General features: G+C 39.4%; 1 long non-coding RNA gene across 1 annotated transcript in view; it reads left to right on the top strand.

Annotated features, from left to right (window-relative positions):
• The window catches only part of LOC307189451, a 332,883-nt gene extending 313,383 nt beyond the window's left edge, over window positions 1-19,500 (top strand). The window contains exon 4 of the long non-coding RNA XR_013829192.1: window positions 18,212-19,500. This is a non-coding gene — a long non-coding RNA (uncharacterized lncRNA). The remainder of the gene's footprint in view (window positions 1-18,211) is intronic.
• The last annotated feature ends 936 nt before the right edge of the window (window positions 19,501-20,436 follow it).

The following is a 20,436-nucleotide window of genomic DNA, read 5'->3' as shown; positions in this document are numbered from 1 at the left end:
GTGTTAGAATGAGGGGGCTAGATTCAAGGACTAGCTTTCATGCATATCATTCTCTGCTTAATTAAGCCATATAGTCACTTGGGATGCAAAAGAGACATCTAAACTAGGATGATATGAGTGTAATAGGATAATGTGAGATACTGATTGAGGTCTTTTCTTTCCTTATAGAACACTGAGGAGTGCAAAGATTACAGTAGAAGTGGTACCCTGTAGAGAACAAAGCCATTAAATTCTCCAAGCCTGAGTTTTTAAAAAATGCCTGGTTCTTCTATGAGACTCCTACTCAGTTCCTGGTGTGAGCAGAATTAAACTTGTTTGATGATCTATGACAATGGGAATAATAGGTAGGGGACTTAAAGAGTCAGGGGAATGGTGTTCATGAGGAGAGGGAAAGGGAAGAAACACACAGATGGTCCCTTTTCCTCAGTCAAATGGGATTGGGGGTTGCTGAGCGAGTAAAAATATTCACAAAGTTTGTGGGCATCTGCTGTAAGAGGAAACTGTCACTTATTCCTCAGTTGGCTGAGTAGGACACCAGTGTTGTTGATGTGTCCTGATGTTTCTGAAGTGGGGCAAGGAGCACTGTGGAGAGGTGAGTTAGTGATAAGGCCAGGCAGGGTTGTCATGGCCCACTTGTTGAGCGTTTGGTTTCCGAGAGATATGGAAAATAGATCTCACCACATTATAGGCCCCAAATTGGGGCAAGGGGAAAAGAAGAGAAAAAAAAAAAACCTTCTTAACCCTTCTTTGTGGGGATCACTGTGGTAGGGGACAGAGAGAAAGGCTTGGTAATGCCACTGTCTGGAGGTGAGGTCAAGAAAGCGAAATATCTTAAGAGATTACTAATATGAAGATTTGCTGCACAGGATTGAGTCCCCTGTCAAAAGAATCTTTTGAGGCCTGCAGGTGCCACCTTATAAACTATACATAACAAACTAGATCAGCAGTGATAACCAACAGAAAGGGGAAAGACATTTGCTCTTCTAGCCTGTGGCTTACCAGGTGTGTTAGATTCTGATTACTGCTATGATAAATTACAACAAACTTAGGGGTTAAGAGAACGCAGATTTGTTCTCTTATAATTCCAGAGGTCAGAAGTCCAAAATGAGTCTTAAAGGCCTAAAGTCATGGTGCTAGTAGAGCTGGTTTCTTCTGAAAACTCCAGGAAAATTTTCTATTTCTTACCACTTTTGGTGTCTAGAGTCTGGCATTTCTAGGTTCATGGCTGCATCACTCTAATCTTTGATGTAATCACATGACCTTCTCCTGAACCTCAAGTCTCCTGCATCCTTCTTATAAGGACACTTGTGGTTATATTGGGACCGCTCAGATAATCCAGGATAATCTCCCTATTTAAGATCCTTAACTCAAAATTATTATGTTGAACTCCTAACTTCAAGTACCCCAGAATGTGTCTATATTTGGAGCTATGGTCTTTAAACAGGTAATTGAGTTAAATTAAACAAGTGCTAACAGATATGAAAGGAGAAATAGACAGTACTACAACAATGGTATGGATTATATTCAACAATGGATAGATCTTTCAGGCAGAAAATCTATTAGAAAGCACTGGACTTGACCAATAGATTTAATGTACATGTACAGAACATCCCACACAACATCAGCACAGTACACATTCTTCTCAAGTGCACATGAAACATTCTCCAGGATAGATCATATGTTAAGTCACAAAACAAGAAAGGCATGGTAATGCCTTTTTTCACAGAAATAGGAAAAACAATCCTAAAATTCATACAGAACCACACACACACAAACACACAAAAACTCTGAGTAGCTAAAATAATCCTTAGAAAGAAGAACAAAGCTGGAGGCATCACAATTTCTGGCTTCAAACTTTATCACAAAGCTGCAATAATCAAAACAGTATGGTACTGACATAAAAACAGACATAGACCAATGGAGCAGAATCAAGAGCATAGAGATAAACTCATGCATAAACGGTCAATTAATATTTGACAAGAGAGCCAAGAATAATCAATGGGGAAAAGCTAATCTCTTTTATAAGTGGTGTTGGGAAAATTGGATATTCACATGTAAAGGTCTAAAACTGGACCCCCTATCCACAAAACAAACTCAAAATGGATTAAAGATTTAAATGTAAGACACGACGTTGTAAAAGTCCTAGAAGAAAACATAGGGAAAGATCTCCCTGATGTTGCTTTTGACAATGATTTTTTTGGATATGACACCAAAAGTTTAAGCAACAAAGGCAAAAATAAATAAGTTGGACTACATCAAACAAAAAAGCCTCTGCACAGCAAGATAAACAATCAACAAAATGAAAAAGCAATCTATGAAATGGGATAAAATATTTGCAAACCATTTATTCAGTTAGGGGTTAATATCCAAAATATATAAGGAACTCATACAACTCAAAAGCAAAGAAGAAAAAAAATCTGATTTTAAAATGGACAAAGGACTTGAATACACATTTTTTTCAAAAAGTACATACAAAGATGTTCAGCATCACTAATCATTGAGTATAGACAAATCAAAATCACAATGAGATATCACTTCATATCTGCTAGAATGGCTGTCATCAAAAAGACAAGAGACAAGTGTTGGTAAGGATGTGGAGAAAAGAGATCCCTTGTGCACTGTAGTTGGGAGTATAAAGTGGTACATTCACCACTTCATGGAAAACAGTATGGAAGTTCCTCAAAAATGAAAAATAGAACTACCGTATGATCCAGTTCCATTTCTGGCCATATGTTTTAAAATATGAAATCACTATTTTGAAGAAATATCTGCACTCTCATGTTCATTACAACATTATCTACAAAAGCCAAGACTTGGAAACAACCTTTGTGTTCATCGATGGATAAATGGATAAAGAAAATGTAGCATATATATACATGGAATATTACTGAGCCAAAAAAAAAAAAAAAGGGAAACATCTTGCCTTCTGCAACAACATGGGTGAACCTGGAGGGAATTAAGCTAAGTGAAATAAGTCAGAGAATGACAAATACTGTATGCTGTCACTTATATGTGGAATCTAAAAAAGCTGCACTCACAGAAATAGACAGTAAAATGTCAGTTGTCAGAGGCTAGGGAGTGGGGGTAATGGAGTGATTTTGGTCCAAGGGAACAAAATTGCACCTATAAGATGAGTAAGTTCTGGGGAATCTAATGGATAGCATGGTGACTATAATGAACAATTATGTATTATATACTTGAAACTTGTTAAATGAGTAGTTTTTAAATCGCCACATACACAAAAAAGTGGTAATTATGAGAGGGGATGGAGGTGTTAACCTTATTTTGGTAATCATTTGGCAATATAGGTGTGTATCAAATCATCATGTTGTACACCTTAAACTTAAATATCTTATATATAAGTAATATCTCCATAAAGCTGGGGGAAAAAAAAACATTTGATAACATTATAAAACAAACAAACAACTGACCATACCAAGTGTTGCCAAAGATGTGGAGGAAGAACTCTTCTACGCTGGTAGCAGGATTGTAAAATAGTACAGTCACTTTGGAAAATAGATTGACAGTCTTTTAAAAAGTTAAACAGTCACCTATCATATTATTCTGCCATCCTACTCCTAGATATTTACCCACGATAAACAAACACATATATCCATACAAATATTTGTACATGAAAGTTCAAAGGAGCTTTATTTATAATAGCCCCAAACTGGAAAAAACCCAAATGTCCATCAACAATGCATGTATAAACAATTGTGGGATATCCAAACAATGGAATACTACTCAGCAAAACAAACAAACAAAAAGAATTGTTAATATTCACAACATGGAAAAATCTCAAAATAACTATGCTGAATAAAAGAAACCAGACTTAAAAAAAAGTGAATATATACTATGTGGTTTCATTTATGTAACTTGAGGAAATAGAAACTAATCTATAGTGAAAGAAAGCCAGATTAGTGGTTGTTTGGGGACTGGGGTGGTGATTGTGGGGAGGAACAAGATCAAGGGATTACAAAAGGGCACAAAAAACTTGTAGGAAATTTGGGTATTATCAGTATTATTATGGACTAAATGTTTGTGTCTCCCCAAAATTCACATGTAGAAGCCCTAACCCCCATTGAGATGGTATTTGGGGCTTTGGGAGGTGATTAGGTTTAGAGTAGGTAATGAGTGTGGGTCCTCATGATGGGATTAATGCCTTTATATGAAAAGGGAAACATGTCTCTCTCTCTCTGCCTCTCTCTCTGTGCACAAAGAGGTTGAATGAGCACACAGTGAGATTGTGGCCATCTGCAAGCCAAGAAGATAGCCTTCACCAAGATTTGAATCTGCCAGTACCTTGATCTTGGACTTTGCAGCCTCAAGAACTATGAGAAATAATGCCTGTTTAAGGCACCCAGTCTATAATTACAGTATGATTACAGTAGCTCAGGCAGACAAAGGTACTTACTTTGACTGTGCTGCTGCTTTCACAGACTCTTAAACCTTTATAGAGCTGTTAAAAAATAACATTTTCCATATTTTTACTGTACAGGCATTTAAAAATGTCAAATATCCTATTGTGAGGTTACTACTAAAGACATTTAGCAACTGCAGGCTGCAAGTCGGGAGAGGGATGCAGAATAGGCACAGGAAATAGATCAGAAGGATGTTATCCGGTGTGAATTGTAGTTGTTATAATACAACCAGATTCTCCAATTTATATTGTGATCTAAGCAGCCTGAGCTATTGTCTTCTGGTCCCTTAAACTAAAATCCAGTGTTTATTTAGACATTTCTCTTAATGAAGAAAAGAGATAATGCAGCTTTGAATCACTGAAGTGAAGTGTACTCTTCAGCCTCTTGAAGCAGAACCCAATAAAAAAGAATACTAAACATCTGAAAAATTACATTATAGAAATGGAGGTAAATGACCTTAGTAGAAAAGTGGGTTCAATGCCCTACCTCAAGGCCACTTCTTAATGAACCTTCCTAAGGAAAAGAGATTATCCTTATCTTAAAGAGTGCCAACTTTTTACGTTTCCTAACATAGAGGGACACAGCAAAGGGAGTGGAAAGGGCCCAGCCTGGGATTCCCACATCTCTGGGTGTCCTTGGCTAAGTTACTTGGCCTAAATTATTAGTGCGTATAAGGAGGAGGTTGCACTGGATGATTTCCCCTGCAATTATCTGTTTTAACTATCAATAATACAGTGGTGGAATGAGTTAGGAGCTTGGAGGTGCTGTAAGAAGCCTATACCTGGTGTTGGAAAGCTTCATTAGTAAATGTTCAGTATAGCCCTGATCTCCTGCACACTTCACCTCAGTTTCTCGAGACTGCTTATACTGCACTATCCTCACGTAATTTACATTTTCAAAAGCTGGCCAACTTTAAGAACTATAAAATTAGATTCACTTTATATCCAGTGTATTTAATAAGGCTTCTCCACTCTAATCATTATAAGTTACAATAGGACAAAATTAAAACGATCCTCATGTTGGAGGAGTTGTTCCTCTGTTGTGAGAGAGAACAGATTATTCCAGTCACCTTTGAACATCTGAATTTTTTTTCCTAGTAAAATAAAGGGCATTCCCAGAAGCATTAAGAGCACTGGTTTGAGGATACACTAAATTGCAAAACTGGGGAGGAACATCTGAAGACTGGTTTTCAGAGGGAGGGTCTTGGCTTCTTTTTTGGCCCCGCTGTAAGAATGCTTCACGCTGCGAGCTCAGACAAATTTTCTAGCATTCCTGTACCCAGTAGTTTCAAGGAAAATGATAAAGCTCAGGAAGTTTCCAAATAAGTGAGCGATGAGTCAAATTCTTGAAAATCACTTTATTTTTTTAAAGTGGAACGGGTTATTCCAAATGGGATTGCATGAGAGGTGAGTGGAATGGGTTATCCCTTTTTTTGAGTGGAATGGGTTATCCATTCCCTGCATGATAGGTGTGTGTTGACAGAAATGAGGCATCCACCCTGCCCCTCCCACTTTGCTCTTCCAGCCTAGCTCCAGTGAAGTGGAGGAGGGATCCTTCCAGAGCTGATGACTATACACAGGCTGCTTGCCTGATGCAAGAAATGTTTCGTAATGTAGCATTGCTGGGACTGACTGTACCCCTGACACAATGCTGGCCTTTCCTTCTGGATATTATCAGGCTCAGCCTATTGTTCACGCATCAAACCTTCTGACACCTATTGTTGTAAATGACCCTGCTTTTTTGATGCTATTCATCATTTCTATAAATGGAACAACTCCTCCTCTTACAGCAGATATTTCCTCCCTGTTCTCACTTAGAATGTGACATGGACAGTTCCTAATAACTACATCTATGTGGTGTGGTAATATACTGTTAACAGACCCAACTTTCAAAATTAGATGAGATGAGACATTAAAAGAGTTCAGTTGCCATCAAAAACTTCACTTCTAGACAGCCTGCCAAACACAGGTGTGACAGCACTAGCAGTAACAGTAACCAAATAAAATGAACAAATACAGGTGACCTCTCAAGTCTCAACCTTCCCCCCTATGGGGAAGTTCACGTGGCCTGTGTGTGTGTGTGTGTATACTTTTGGGGGGGATGAACTAATGAAACGTTCTGTGTGCATTAGGGTAGTCCCTCATTTATCTACTCATTCAATTGTATTAATCTACTCAGTAAATTGTCCCAACTTGTTTGAAGCGGTGCTGTGCTCTGTGGTGTATATACAGCTAACTAGTCTAGTGATGGCCTCCTGGCTTCAGAACCATTGTTTGCACAATTCTAGAGACAACAGTTACATTACATTTTTAGTGAATTGTGCCTCTTGCGGTTGTGTTGTGTCTCTGGCTATCTTGATTCCTGCAGCCAATTTGATGCTGTTTTTCAAAAACAGGCTTCTTATAGAAACCCTGTGTAAGGCCTTCTGTGTCTTCTAGAAGTACGTCCAATGTCTGCCTCACTAGCTAGGCTTTTAGCTGTAACTGTGCCCCAGCAGTGGTCAGCTCTTCCCCACTGTCTGCTATTATGCTCTTTTTTTTTTTTTTTTTGTCTCCTGCAACAATGTGTTGGTCCACTCACTCTGCTTCCTATTAGCATTTGGGTTTTTTCCCATAATGCTGAAGTGGGAAAGGAACTTTGCAGTTAAATCCCAGCTGTGCCCATTACTAACTATGAGATCATAAACTCTCCGGTCTCAGTTCCTCTGTTTGTATAGTGGGAATAATAAAATCAACCTCCTAGGATTATGAGATTAGCTAGGCTGCTACGGTGGCTCTGCAAATTGTCAACTTGGCTAAACTACATTTCCCCAGATTTTCCTTCCATGTATGTTTCTGGATAGGACGGAGCACAAGAGAGATTCCTGAGTGAGTTTTGGAGGATGAAAGGGAAGTAGTAGTATAATCAAAACCATTTTATAGCTAAAAGATACTGTTGATTATCTGCTGGCTTACCTCATTGACCAGGTCTGGACATGCTCCCCCGATCCCTGGTTCCTCCTTCAGTTTCTCAGATTCTTTTTTTTTTCAAAATCATCTTCAACAGTTTAATGATATAGCTGAGTATGGCACAGCCAAATGTCTTCTCCTGTATCTACTTTCTTCTTTTTTTTTAACTTTATTTTATATTGGAGTATCGTTGATTAACAATGTTGTGATAGTTTCAGGTGTACGGCAAAGTGATTCAGTTATACACACACGTATCTAGTCTTTTTCAAATTCTTTTCCCATTTAGGTCGTTACATAATATTGAGCAGAGTTTCCTGTGCTATACAGTGGGGCCTTGTTTGTTATCTATTTTAAGTATAGCAGTGTGTACATGTCAATCCCATACTCCCTAAATATCCCTTCTCCCGACCCTTCCTCCTGGTGACCGTAAGTTTGTTCTCTAAGTCTGTGAGTCTATATCTGTTTTGTAAATAAGTTCATTTGTATCATTTATTTTTAGATTCTACATATAAGTGACATCATACGATATTTCCCTTGATCTGTTTGACTTACTTCACTCAGTATGACAATCTCTAGGTCCATCCATGTTGCTGCAAATGGCATTACTTCATTCTTTTTTGTGGCTGAGTAATATTCCATTGTATATATGTATCACAGCTTCTTTATCCATTCCTCTGTCAGTGGACATTTAGGTTGTTAATGGACATTTAGGTTGATTCCATGTCTTGATTATTGTAAACAGTGCTGCAATGAACATTGGGGTGGGTGCATATATCCTTTGAGACCATGTAAACAGTGCTGCAGTGAACATTGGGGTGGTGCATGTATCCTTTGAGACCATGTTTTTCTCCAGATACATGCCCAGGAGTGGGATTGCAGGACCACATGGTAGTCCTATTTTTAGTTTTTAAAGGAACCTCCATACTGTTCTCCATAGTGGCTGTATTAATTTATATTCCCACCAACAGTGTAAGAGGGTTCCCTTTTCTCCACACCTTCTCCAGCATTTGTTGTTTGTAGATTTTTTGATGATGGCCATTCTGACTGGTGTGAGGTGTACCTCATTGTAGTCTTGATTTACATTTCTCTGATAATTAGTGATGTTGAGCAGCTTTTCATGTGCCTCTTGGCCATCTGTATGTCTTCTTTGGAGAAATGTCTATTTAGGTCTTCTGCCCATTTTTTGATTGGGTTGTTTGTTTTGATGATATTGAGCCACATGGGCTGTTTGTAAATTTTGGAGAGTAATCCCTCATCGGTCACATCATTTGCAAATATTTTCTCCCAATCTGTGGGTTGTCTTTTCATTTTGTTTATGGTTTTCTTTGCTGTGCAGAAGCTTTTGAGTTTAATTAGGTCCCATTTGTTTATTTTTGTTTTATTTCCAGTACTCTGGGAGATGGATCGAAAAAAGATATTGCTGCAATTTATGTCAGAGAGTGTTCTGCTCATGTTTTCCTCTAAGAGTTTTATAGTGTCTGGTCTCACATTTAGGTCTTTAATCCATTTTGAGCTTATTTTTATGTATGGTGTTAAAGAATGTTCTAATTTTTTTTTTTACATGTAGCTGTCCAGTTTTCCCAGCACCATTTGTTGAAGAGACTCTTTCCATCATTGTATAGTCTTGCCTCCTTTTTGATAGATTAATTGACCATAGGTGCGTGGGTTTATTTCTGGGTTTTCTCTCCTGTTCCATTGATCTATATTGCTATTTTTGGGCCAGTACAATACTGTTTTGATGACTGTAGCTTTGTAGTATAGTCTGAAGTCAGGGAGCCTGATTCCTCCAGCTCCATTTTTCTTTCTCAAGATTGCTTTGGCTATTTGGGGTCTTTCGTGTCTCCATACAAATTTTAAGATTTCTTTATTCTAGTTCTGTGAAAAATGCCATTGGTAATTTTGATAGGAATTGCATTGAATCTGTAGATTGCCTTGGGCAGTTTCTCAGGTTCTTGATCCAAGTCATATGTTTAGCTCAGCTCTGTGTTGATGGGACCAAGCTTCTGGAGGACACCCGCATCATCATGATCAGAGGCAACAGCAACTGGCAAGTTTCAGTCCATTATCATGGGCTCTGGCTGTGCTTGTGCCTTCTGGCTTGTGCATGCTCTGCTTCACCTTACATCTGTCTTCTTCTGCCCCCTGTTTTCCCTGTGGACTTGAATTTCAACATCAGATCTGAGAACAGCAGCTTTACAGGGACTGCTTAATCAGCTCCCACAGTTACATAACTCAAATTTCTGTAACAAATCATTTTTAAACAAGCACACTTTCAGAATTATATCTTTTAGTGGTTTAAGTGATTGAACCTTAGCTGATACAGATATGATATATAAACTGTAAAGTTCCAGGGTTATGAAAGGCGCTCAATAATAGATAAATGGATGGATGGATGAATGGATAGCTGGATGACACAGACTTACTGACCTGTATGAGGATGGAGAAAGTGAGGAAATTAAATTTATTGAGCACCTACTATATGCCTGAAACTATGCTATGTGCTGAGGACACAGTTGTGTAAAAGTCAAACTAGGTCCCTGTATTCATGGCAATTGCAGTTCAGTGGCTTTGTTGATAGCTTGCCTGGATTCCTGATGACAATCATTTAAAGACTGTATGGCATATGGATAATATTGAGGTTATTAAAGAAGACAAGTGAAGTATCCACACCTTTCTTTTCTTTTCCTACACCTTGGCATCATATGTGGTCCACAGTATATACTCAGTAAATGTTTAATGAATGAAGGAAGTCTAGGGAAGGCCCAGTTCTCACAGGCACCAAAGGAGACTGGGCATCTATTTTTCTAGGAGATATTGGGTGCTAGTAAGGAGCAGACTAGCCACATTGACCAGATTTTCTATTCCCCTTATTAATTCCTTCCATAAGGAACATTCTGACCAAATAGGAAACTCTAGGGGTTAAGGGTCTGGCTCTTTTTGCTGACATAATCTTTTAGCAGATAGGCCGTTTCTCTGGCATAAGTTCGTTTGTGGTTGTGGGCTCTTCAGAGCTGTCATCTTTTTAGAGGATGACATTGACTTAGCCACACTTTTCTAATGTATCATATGTATTTAATGTGTAGGATATCTAGAGGAAAATACACACTGTAAGTAAAGCTCTGGTAAGGTTACTGCTTACCTGGGATTATGCTGAAAATATATAGCAAAAGTACGGCATTTGCAGCAGTAATCAAAACAGGTGTCTAGAGTCCTGGAGGTCCCCTCCTTTGCCTGTTTTAATCCTTTAAGTTCTGGGTTCTAGGAAGATTCGAGAGGTCCTGGGGAAGAGTTGGTTGAAGATTTAAGGGAGTCCTGAGGAAGAGCCCAGGGCTCAAAATGGAAGCATGTTAATATTAGTAACCAATAGAGATGAACTAAGGCACAGCAGCTCAGTATCAACTCCTTGCTCACTTGGTTTTCCCTATTCCAGGCACGTAGTTCTGGCTGCTGCCAGAATAGTTTCATAAAGTCTATATTTATAACAGTAACCCAGTGATTTTATAAGTTAGGATTTTACAAAGCCGTCCAAAGATTTGTTGAGAATCACTGACCCTATACTTTGCAATACTGTACATTAAATGTATTAAATTTCTAGCTGAATATAGTTACCTTATCAAGAAAATAGTCTATCATTTGGTTTAAATTTCTTCTCTTTAAGTTTGGATTCCATTGATACTTTTCTGGATTCCATTATTGTTGGACATCACTGTGCTCCAGGATGTCATATGCTAGTTCTCACCTGTCTCTGTCTCTGTCTCTCTGTCTCTCTGTCTCTCTCTCTCTCTCTCTCTCTCTCTCTCACACACACACACACACACACACACACACACACACACACACACACACACACACACACACACACACACACACACACACACACCCCTTACCTTCCATCTCTTATGGACTCTTGGAATTGTTCAGCTTACAGCTCCTGATGGAAATAGTTCTTAGACTGACTTGTGCAGTGTCAGCCTACATGTGCACGGCATGGTGGTGGGCAACAGAGTCAAGGGTACCTTCTTGCAGGTTTCTGGAGCGCTTCCTCTGTGTATCTCCCTCCTCTCCAGTTCTCTGCACCTCAAATTCCAGCCCCCTTGGCCTTCACCACCTCTGATCTCTTCTCAACTCAGTGAGATGGTTGTACTCTGCCCAGTTAGCCCTCACTACTCCACACCTGCAAAGTGCCTCCAGGTGGGAAGCCAGGGACTCTGCTGGTTTGTGGTTCCCTTTCTCTCAGGGATCACAGTCCTAGCCTGCAGGTTGTTGAATGTCTGAAAACCGTTTCCTTTATTTTGCTCAGTTTTCCAGTTGTTTTTGTGTGGTGGAAGGTCAAGTTCTGTACTAGTAACACAATGAGGTAGACGCAGAAGCTCTGCCTTCCTCCCAGGAATAAGTACACGGTGTTCAGTTTTCTGCTTCTTAATCTGGGCGCTCTCCCTGGGTGTGTGCACATCCTTCTCAACACACGATGGCAAAGGATGCTATAGTTTAAACTCCCTTTGGAGGAAAGGATCACTTCCTAATTTAACTCCAAATTGAAAAGTGTTTCCCTACTTTGGGAAGAAACATGGATGCTGTGATATGCCTGACTTCCTGTGGATAAATATCACTGGACACTCTCCCCTTTCTTGGCCCAGAGTGTATGGGTGTTCATTCTTTAACATTTTCATGCCCAGTGTCCTATAAGCTGCATGTCTCCATGTGTGCCCTTAGAACATAGGACTCAACACAGAAAGCCTCTATCTAAAGAGGTGTGTCTCTGGAGGCCTCTCAGCCTTGCTCTGGAGAGATCTGTAGGAATAATATTTATGATTTCTATTTGTGTATCACTTTACAGCTTATAAAGACTTTCACGTCATTATTTCACTGAATCCTTACAGGTAGTCTGTGAGATAGGCAAGGCAGGTAACATTTTCCAAATTTACCAGAAAGGAACGAACAGCGAAGGACTCCAAAACTCGTCTTCAGGTGGCTTCAACGACTTTATCCTGAATCCTTTTGGGACCATTTATCATGAGTGCACTTTAAATTCTGTGTATGATATGATTATTAAATTATATAAAGTAATAGAAATCCAAAGTTGCTGTTGCAGTTGTCTTAATTTTTAAAGAAGTACCCTAAATTAATTCAAAAGTGTGTTGCAAATGTATTCTATTCTTTGTGATTCAATTAATCGTGCCTGTGGGGAGCTAGGCTTTCACCCCGTGAGGCCATACATGAAGCACCCGCAGGTGGTGGCTTAAACAAGTTGCCAGTATAGCCTCTGGATGGAGATAATTCCAGTGTGCCAGCCTTGAAAACGTGTTTGTTATAGCACCTGATCGGAATGTCCAGCATTGCCGTGGACATAGAAGGATATGGATCTTTTAGGAGACTGTGGGTAAAATGAGTGGTGGACTCCCTATCCAGGGCTCACAGCTTTTCTTTCTGAATTATTCTCTAACTTTCTAATTTAGGAGAGTGATTTTCTAGGAAAGACATTTAATCAATTCATCAATCAGTTAGTCAGTCAATTAATTTAATATTTACTGAGTACCCACCACAAGCCAAGCTCCATGTCCCATCCTGCAAATGCAGACTGAAAAAGCAGATCTTAGGGGAGACAGTAAGTTCATACCTAAATGTAGCAGGTTTCGGCAGGTAGTGAGGAGAGGAAGCCTCGCTCTGTGATCCTGATGGGAGGGAGCTCTTGCCATTTAGAGGTGATGGAGTTATGTGCAAAGAGAATTGTCTTAAAGTTACCTAAGAAGGATATAGTCCCTAGAGTCTGTGAACAGGGACGCTGAGTCTTCTTGTCAATTCCATATTTGCCCTAGGTGGCTGGGAGAGAGTTGCTGGCTAAGGAAGACACCAAGATGAACAATGGATCCTTGCTGACGGGAGAGAAATAGGCCCATAGCAGAAGATAATAGATCCTCCTATGTGAATGGAAGATTCTGATTTAATAATAACAACGATAATAACATTAATATTAGCTGCCAATGATGACACACGTAACATGGGCCACATATCGTGTCAGATACACCTGCATGCACAAGAGGTAGCTATTATTATCCAGTTTTATGAATAGTAATACTGAAGCTCTTGGAGGTTAAGTTACTTTCCCTAGGTCCCTGATCTAGTGAATTTGAGCCCATATCCATCTGACCCAAAGTCTCTACATAGACCCTCAGCTGGTAATACTAAATAATATTGAGTGACTGTGTGCTGCTCAGTGGTGATATTTGAGTCGATGCTGAGTACGTTACACTTAGTGATTCCTCCTTTTCTTTATTAGAAGTATCTTTGGGTTCACTGAGCTCAGCATGCTTAGAAGTGGGCAGTTAGTGTCACTCTGTAGAGCTGTCTAGAGTAGAGATTGCTCCCCCTTTCTGAGTGAGGTGCTTTTACCAAAAAATAAGCAATTCTCATGAAGCAGCTCTGGCTGTTTGTGTCAAGAGCATTGATACAGAAGAATTAAGTGAATAAATATTGGTTTGCAATAAAATGGGATAAAAGGAAGAGAGGAGGGGGCAGGAGATGGTAGTGGGGGAAAAGAAGAGCGAGTAGGCTATTTATATCTTTTCTGTGGCCTTCCTCTTGCTGTCTGGCTAGACCTGGTCCTAAAAAAGTAGCTTCAAACACTGGTGGGTGTCTTGCCCTGCTCAGTAAATTTGTTCAATGGGCGAGGGAAAATGATTATTTCCCACTGCACTGTTATTAGAAATTGAAGTCCCCATATAACAGAAGCAATTTTTTGTTTCTTTTGAGCTGCAGTTTTCTACCTTGTGAAAAAAATAAAGACTGTGCAAAATATATACCCTGCATCTGACACTTTCAACTTGAAACCTTCAAAGAAAATTCACATTTTTTGTATTTTTTCTGTTTAAGGAGATATGAATATATATATACACACATATATATACACACACACACGGGCACACATATGTACAACAAAAGATAAAATTAGAGGAAAATTAGGAAATTAGGGAGATGGGAAATTAAAGAAAATCTGCTACTTCCTTTATTTTATCTTGGGGGATACACACACACACCCAAATTCACAGCTTTTGTTCTGCTCAGGACAATGAAAGGAGGCTGGTTCGATTCACTTTACAGAAAGAATAGAAACACATCTTACATCTTTAGACCCTTATCATTCTTACTTGTCTGCAGCTCTCTCCCAGATCTTGCCTTATTCATTCCTGGCACAGCAATGCTGCATTGGAAGGTGTCAGATCTCAGGGGCTCAGGGAGGTACAGAGCCAGTTTGGGCCTTGTATTCTCCACTCAAGTTAAGGTTACTATTTGTCCAAAGGCTGATTTTTATTTAGGCCTCTGGCCTCCAGGCCTGTACTCATTTGTGTGAAAACGTTATAGCAATTCCCTTCAAGCAGAATCTAAACCTGAGGGATTTCATTCTTAAAAAGGTCTAAGTTAGTACAGGAAAGGTGGCCTAGGGAACAATTGCCAAGGAAGGAATTGATGTCCAACTGGCCCAAGGGTGAGTCATTCTTATTCTCATACTCTCACCATCTTACAACAAATATTTAGCATTAGTGGATATAGCAATAAGTTCAACATGCTCCACCTTCAAGGACATTATAGCCTAATAGGGGAGAGGGACTTGCAAAAGAGCAATTTAGATACCATAAAATGATTGCCATAATATGGAAATAGGCAAAATTATGTAAAGCACACAAGGAAGGAACCATCTGCCAATGCCTTTTGCCAGAACCCTGGACATTCATTTCCATGAGTATATCCTTTCCCTCCCCATTTGTAGTTAACCAAGTCCCTTAACTGCTAATTACTGTCTCACAAACTCATTTAATTCCTCCCATTCCCACAATAGTACCTTATTTTAGGAAGCCCGCACGCCCCGTCTAGATCCCTGCCACGTGCTCCTTACAGGTCTCCCTGTAATGCTCAATAGATGCCAGCTGCTATCTTTCCCTTGCTGAAACCCAGGCATTTCATGGGGCCAAGGCACAGTCAAGAGTGTGAAAGGTGTTTGTGTAACCCGACGAATATACTGTGCTTATTTACATCTGTAGCTCTTTGACCCCTTTCCCTTTTTTTTCTCTCCTGTATTCCCTAACTCCAAATCCTTCATTTCTGTTCAAAATATATCAAGTTTTCAAGTACCAAGACTTTGAAGTGGAGGAGGGAAGTCTCTTCAGAGAAGGGGGGGAAAAAAAAGTCCATCTGGGAAAGTAGAATCTGTATAGAGCAAATCTGCTAAGCAGAGGGTCATTAGCTGAGCAATTCTCAGGCAGGGGGGCCCAGGTGTGGGTGACAAAACCAGCCCTGCTGTGTGAACAAATGCGATGGGGCAAAGGTTCACAGCTTGTAAAGTGCGAGCCCCGTTCTCAGGGAGGACACATGAAGAATGTTGACTTCTTGGACAGAGAAAGTATGCTATTAGGTTTGAAATATGTATATATGTATATATTTCCCCCTCTTGGGCCTTATCAGAAAGACCATATTTTTTAAAAGGTTTAACTTTTTCCCAATCCAAATTGGGGTTGTGTCTAAGTTAATGGCGCCCAGGGAAAGATGTATGGCTGATCCCATTCTGAAAGTGCTCTCCGGAGACTTCCCTCGGAAAGTCCTGCCTGACAACAGAGCAAGAGACAAATCTGCTGAGATCGTTCAAGCAACAGGAAACATATTTTATTTACAACATTACTAATAAATCCTTCCTACTGCATTTAAGTTCCCTCTCTTAAAGTAGGTAGTATGAAATCTCATAAAGGGGGTGTATATGTGGCGTCACCGAACATGGCTGTCTAGGAGACGCACCTCAGCCAGACACCTGGGGAAAAGTGCAGCCTAAATGAAGCTGGAGGATTCTCACCACGATATGACCTGCCATGGCTTTTCTGTCTCCTGCATCCTTTTAAATTTCTTTATTTAGTTAAAGAAACACGATGTTGCCTAACAAGCACAGAGCAAATACCCCCATGGATATATTAGTTTCTTTCTTCTTTTCTCTTAACCTTTCCTTTCTTCATCCTTCCCTCTGATGCTTCTTGTCCTTCTCAGTTTTTTGCTTCTTTTCTTACATCCTTTCTTCTCAACCAGCTTTCACATTTCTCCTTTCTTCTCTTTTTCTTTCTATCTTTCTTACCCCCTTCCAGGCATTTATTGAGAGAGGAAGAGATTTATTCTTTAAAGGTTAAACAGGGTGGCTATCATTTTCCAGACTGTATCAATCTAGTATCAGAGAATGTTGGTCCCTTCTGCTGTTTAAGTCTTTAAAAATTACTGGTCATGGGTTTAGGGTGATTCTGAGAGTGATTACACGTTGCTCTTGTGTTTGTTTGTTTTACTTACTGTTCACAAAGTCTTACTCCTTTTACTTAGTTTTTATATACTGTAGTACTGCCGGAGACAGTATTCAATGGTGTAGATTATACCACTCTTCCAGATCCGAGGTCACTAATATTTCTCAGGCTATGACACCTGAGAGACAGAAGATGACTGATAACACAGTTCAGTTTCCATAAACATTTACTCACTGGCTCCTGTGTGCCAGGTACTGTACACCCAAAGATGAAGAAGCTGCAGGCTTCGCCCTCCCAGGATTTCCCAGTTCAACGCAAAGCACTAAATTATTGGTCTAAACAAAATGCCACTGGAACAGGAAGGATTGATTATTATTATTATATACATTTTTTGATGGAAAAAGAGTGTTATGAAAGATTAAGGACCTTAAAGAATGAACAGGATTTCTATGTGTTTGATGGGAAGGGCACTTATACAGAGGGAATAACCTAAATTCTGAATAACCCCAGAACACAGACACGCCTGCCTTCAAAGGAATGAGTGAAAATTGGATCATGATTGGCCATATCAACAATGGTTTCACCAACTCTCAAGAATCCTCTACTGTCTTGATCTTTTGCTGTTCCCATTATCAACACTGGGGCATTTCCATCATCTGCTTTTTCATATCCAACTTTCAGCCAGCTGAGAATTTCCATCAAATTCATGTTGATCCAGTACACTCCTTTTTAATTCAAAAGAAAAATAAGACCCAGAGTCTTAGAAGGAAATTACAATGTGCTAGAGGATAGGAGTCACATGGTACCAGTGGGTAAGTTTAGGGAGGACAGCAGAGATCACGGATACGTTAACAGGCGTGGGAGAAGAAGTGGCTTCCGTTCATCTAGTTTTGTGGAAAGTGCTGGGAATAGCGTATTTTCAATGTCACAATTAATTTGATAGTGTTTAGAATCATAAATGCCTATTTCAAAACCTTACACGTAGTATGCTCATGAATTAGTTTGAACCATGTGAAATGCCAGTATCATGTGGTAATCATAATGGAACTTCCAGGGCTTCCTCAATTTCTCAACCATTAGGAAAAAAAAGGTTTTAGGAATTTTTAATGTATTTTCAGCATGTCATTTTAGATAACTGAAGAACTCGAAGTTTTTTCTAATGCAACATGGGAAACATTTTTTTTTTCACATAAGGATATTACTATGCACACCAAATGGGGTGTAAATGATCAAGTTTTTTGTCTTGTTTTGGATCTATATCCCAGCTAGCTATTCAAAACTCTCTCAAAAAAGTTTTAGGAAATTCTGAAAATAGGCTCTTCAGGCATTTTGTTTCTAGACCCAACTGGAAATACTAGGAAACCAGCCTAATGTGAAATATTCCATCTTTTGGTTGAATGCACTTGCTGTGATCAGATTCAAGTAACATTTATTTATTAAGTACCTGAGCATTTTCTACTTACCACCCCATGTGCTAGGTTCATTCACTATTATTCATCATTATTTTCATTAATCTAACAGCAGTTCTTTATGTAACCTTCACTTAGTTAGGTACTATTTTCTCATTCTACAGATGAGGAAGCTGCTTCAGAGAAGATAAGTGACTTGGTCACATGGAACAGATAAAGAGTGGAGCCAAGCATGGGGGCCAGGCGTTGGACTCAGGTCTCTTGACTGTAAGTCTGGTGTCCTTTCTGCTCTTCCATGATCCTTATGTCTGAACTTCTAAAGGAAAATGAAAAATTACATCTAGGGTGAGATGCCTGTGAAAAGAGGAACGGAATATTTATTATTGAATTAGGCTCATACATTTCTATCCTCTATCATGTAGAAAGTTAGCTATATTTATGTATGATATTATATATGTCATAGTGTTGAACAAGAGGACCCTGCATTGAGAGAAGTAGTGAGAAAGTTGTCAGAGTATCCTGGACTATGGGAAGTTGGGGTGTAAGGGAATGGTATGTTCATAGAAGAAGGCAAGTATAATGCAAGGAGCATGTTGACCTGATCTCTGTGACTGTTAGTTTGGGAACATGAAAGAAGTATATTTGTGTGTGTATCTGTGTGTATGTGTGCATGCATGCATGTGCTTATGTCCTGTGAATTTTAACATGTAATTTGATACTATCTAGGAAGTACAGTTTATCTGAAATATCTTATATATTTCCCTATTGCAAAATTTGAACTTAAATAAAATGTATAGACTAGACCTTGATCATCTTACTGAAGGATTATTTAGTTTACATAAGTACCATCACAGTTTAAATATTATGCGATTTATATCTGACTTTTAGAGATGCATCCATTATGTAAAGCAACTTGCACTTGTCTATATGCAGTGTGCTTTATACAGGTCTATATAAGTTTCTGGGAGTGTGGCCCTTCTTTCTTATTTATCTTCCTACTGAGATGTTTTATGGATCCTGATCCCTTTGAGAATTTGATGAAGCTATGAAGCTTCTTCTGAGGAGAATAGATATATGCATAAAAGCCAACAATCTTGCATTTCATGCTAGGGATTCATGAACTTCTTGGCACCAACCCCTGGATCTCCTAGAGTTAAGAACAACTTGGCACCGAGCCTGCTACCTAGTAGATTTCATAGATACTTCTTTATGCTTCTTAACCCATGACCATGAGATGTGAGTATGAGTGAATCCATCACTCCACAGCTCAGCCGCCTCTCCTGATTCACTCTAACTCTAGTCCCATCCAAATCCTTCACTCTGACTGAAGGGAAAGGAAGGGGCATAATCCCTGTGGATAAGTAGTCAACCATTCCTTTTAATGAAACCATTTGACATATCTACTCTGGTTTGGAAATTTTTGAATTAGACACAAATAATAAAACTTCAAGTTTTTTTTTTTTTTAAAATCACCAAATAACAGAAAACAAGCATTCTCACTCTGTCCCTGAGCTTCAGTGAGTCATTGAGCCCCATTTGTGGAGAACAGATGAGGATGAGGTAAAGTTCAGATATGGGCTTAAGAAGAAAAACAGAGGAAGTCCTCAAACACATTAATTATGTTAAAAGCCAGTGATTTTACGTTTTGATGTGGTTGTGTCTCAGCTCAAGTTAGGCATGAGAAGAATGGTGGTGGAGAAATGCCAAAGGTGTTGGATGCCGCCAAGAACGTTTCTGGGATCAGTGACTTACAGAGTGTGACCCTTGCAGAGTTTGCCTTCAAGCTCAGGACTTGAATTGGTACCATGGAAAAGCTTAATTTGTAAATAGACAGACTCTGAGGCCAGTTCCAGTTTGTGGTGCATTGGATCAAATTAATGGACAGGGATTTTTTTGGTAGTAGCATACCAATTTTTATAACAGACATTACTGTTTTCCATTAATATACTATTTCCCTTTCCTTCTGGGCACAAGAGAAGATTGCACTTTCCACACCCCCACCTTGAAATTAATTGAGGCCGTTTGATTTTCTTTGGCCAGTGAAATGTAAGTGAAATGGAGTCTTAACACGTATGATTCTCCCCCTCCCCTTCTATCTACCTCACTGACCTATGGATTTCCAGGTGGTGGTGCCTCCCTCATGTTTGGCCCCTGGGTGAGGGTGACATGGAACAGAGGCCACTACCAGCCTTCAATGGTGAAGCAAGGAAAACACCTTGGTTGTTATAAACCACTGAAATTTAGGGTTATTTGTTATAGCAGCACAACCCAGCCTGTTACGCCTGCTATTGATACCTAGTAAACTTAGACACCTTCTATTTAAACAATGTAAACAGGTTCATGAGCTAGTGAGTAGGTAGTACAATGTAAAAGGGGAAATTAGTAGTGT

The sequence above is a fragment of the Stenella coeruleoalba genome, assembly GCF_951394435.1.
Source record: "Stenella coeruleoalba genome assembly, chromosome: 7".
NCBI lineage: Eukaryota > Metazoa > Chordata > Mammalia > Artiodactyla > Delphinidae > Stenella > Stenella coeruleoalba.
This window is presented reverse-complemented; position numbering and strand designations above follow the sequence as displayed.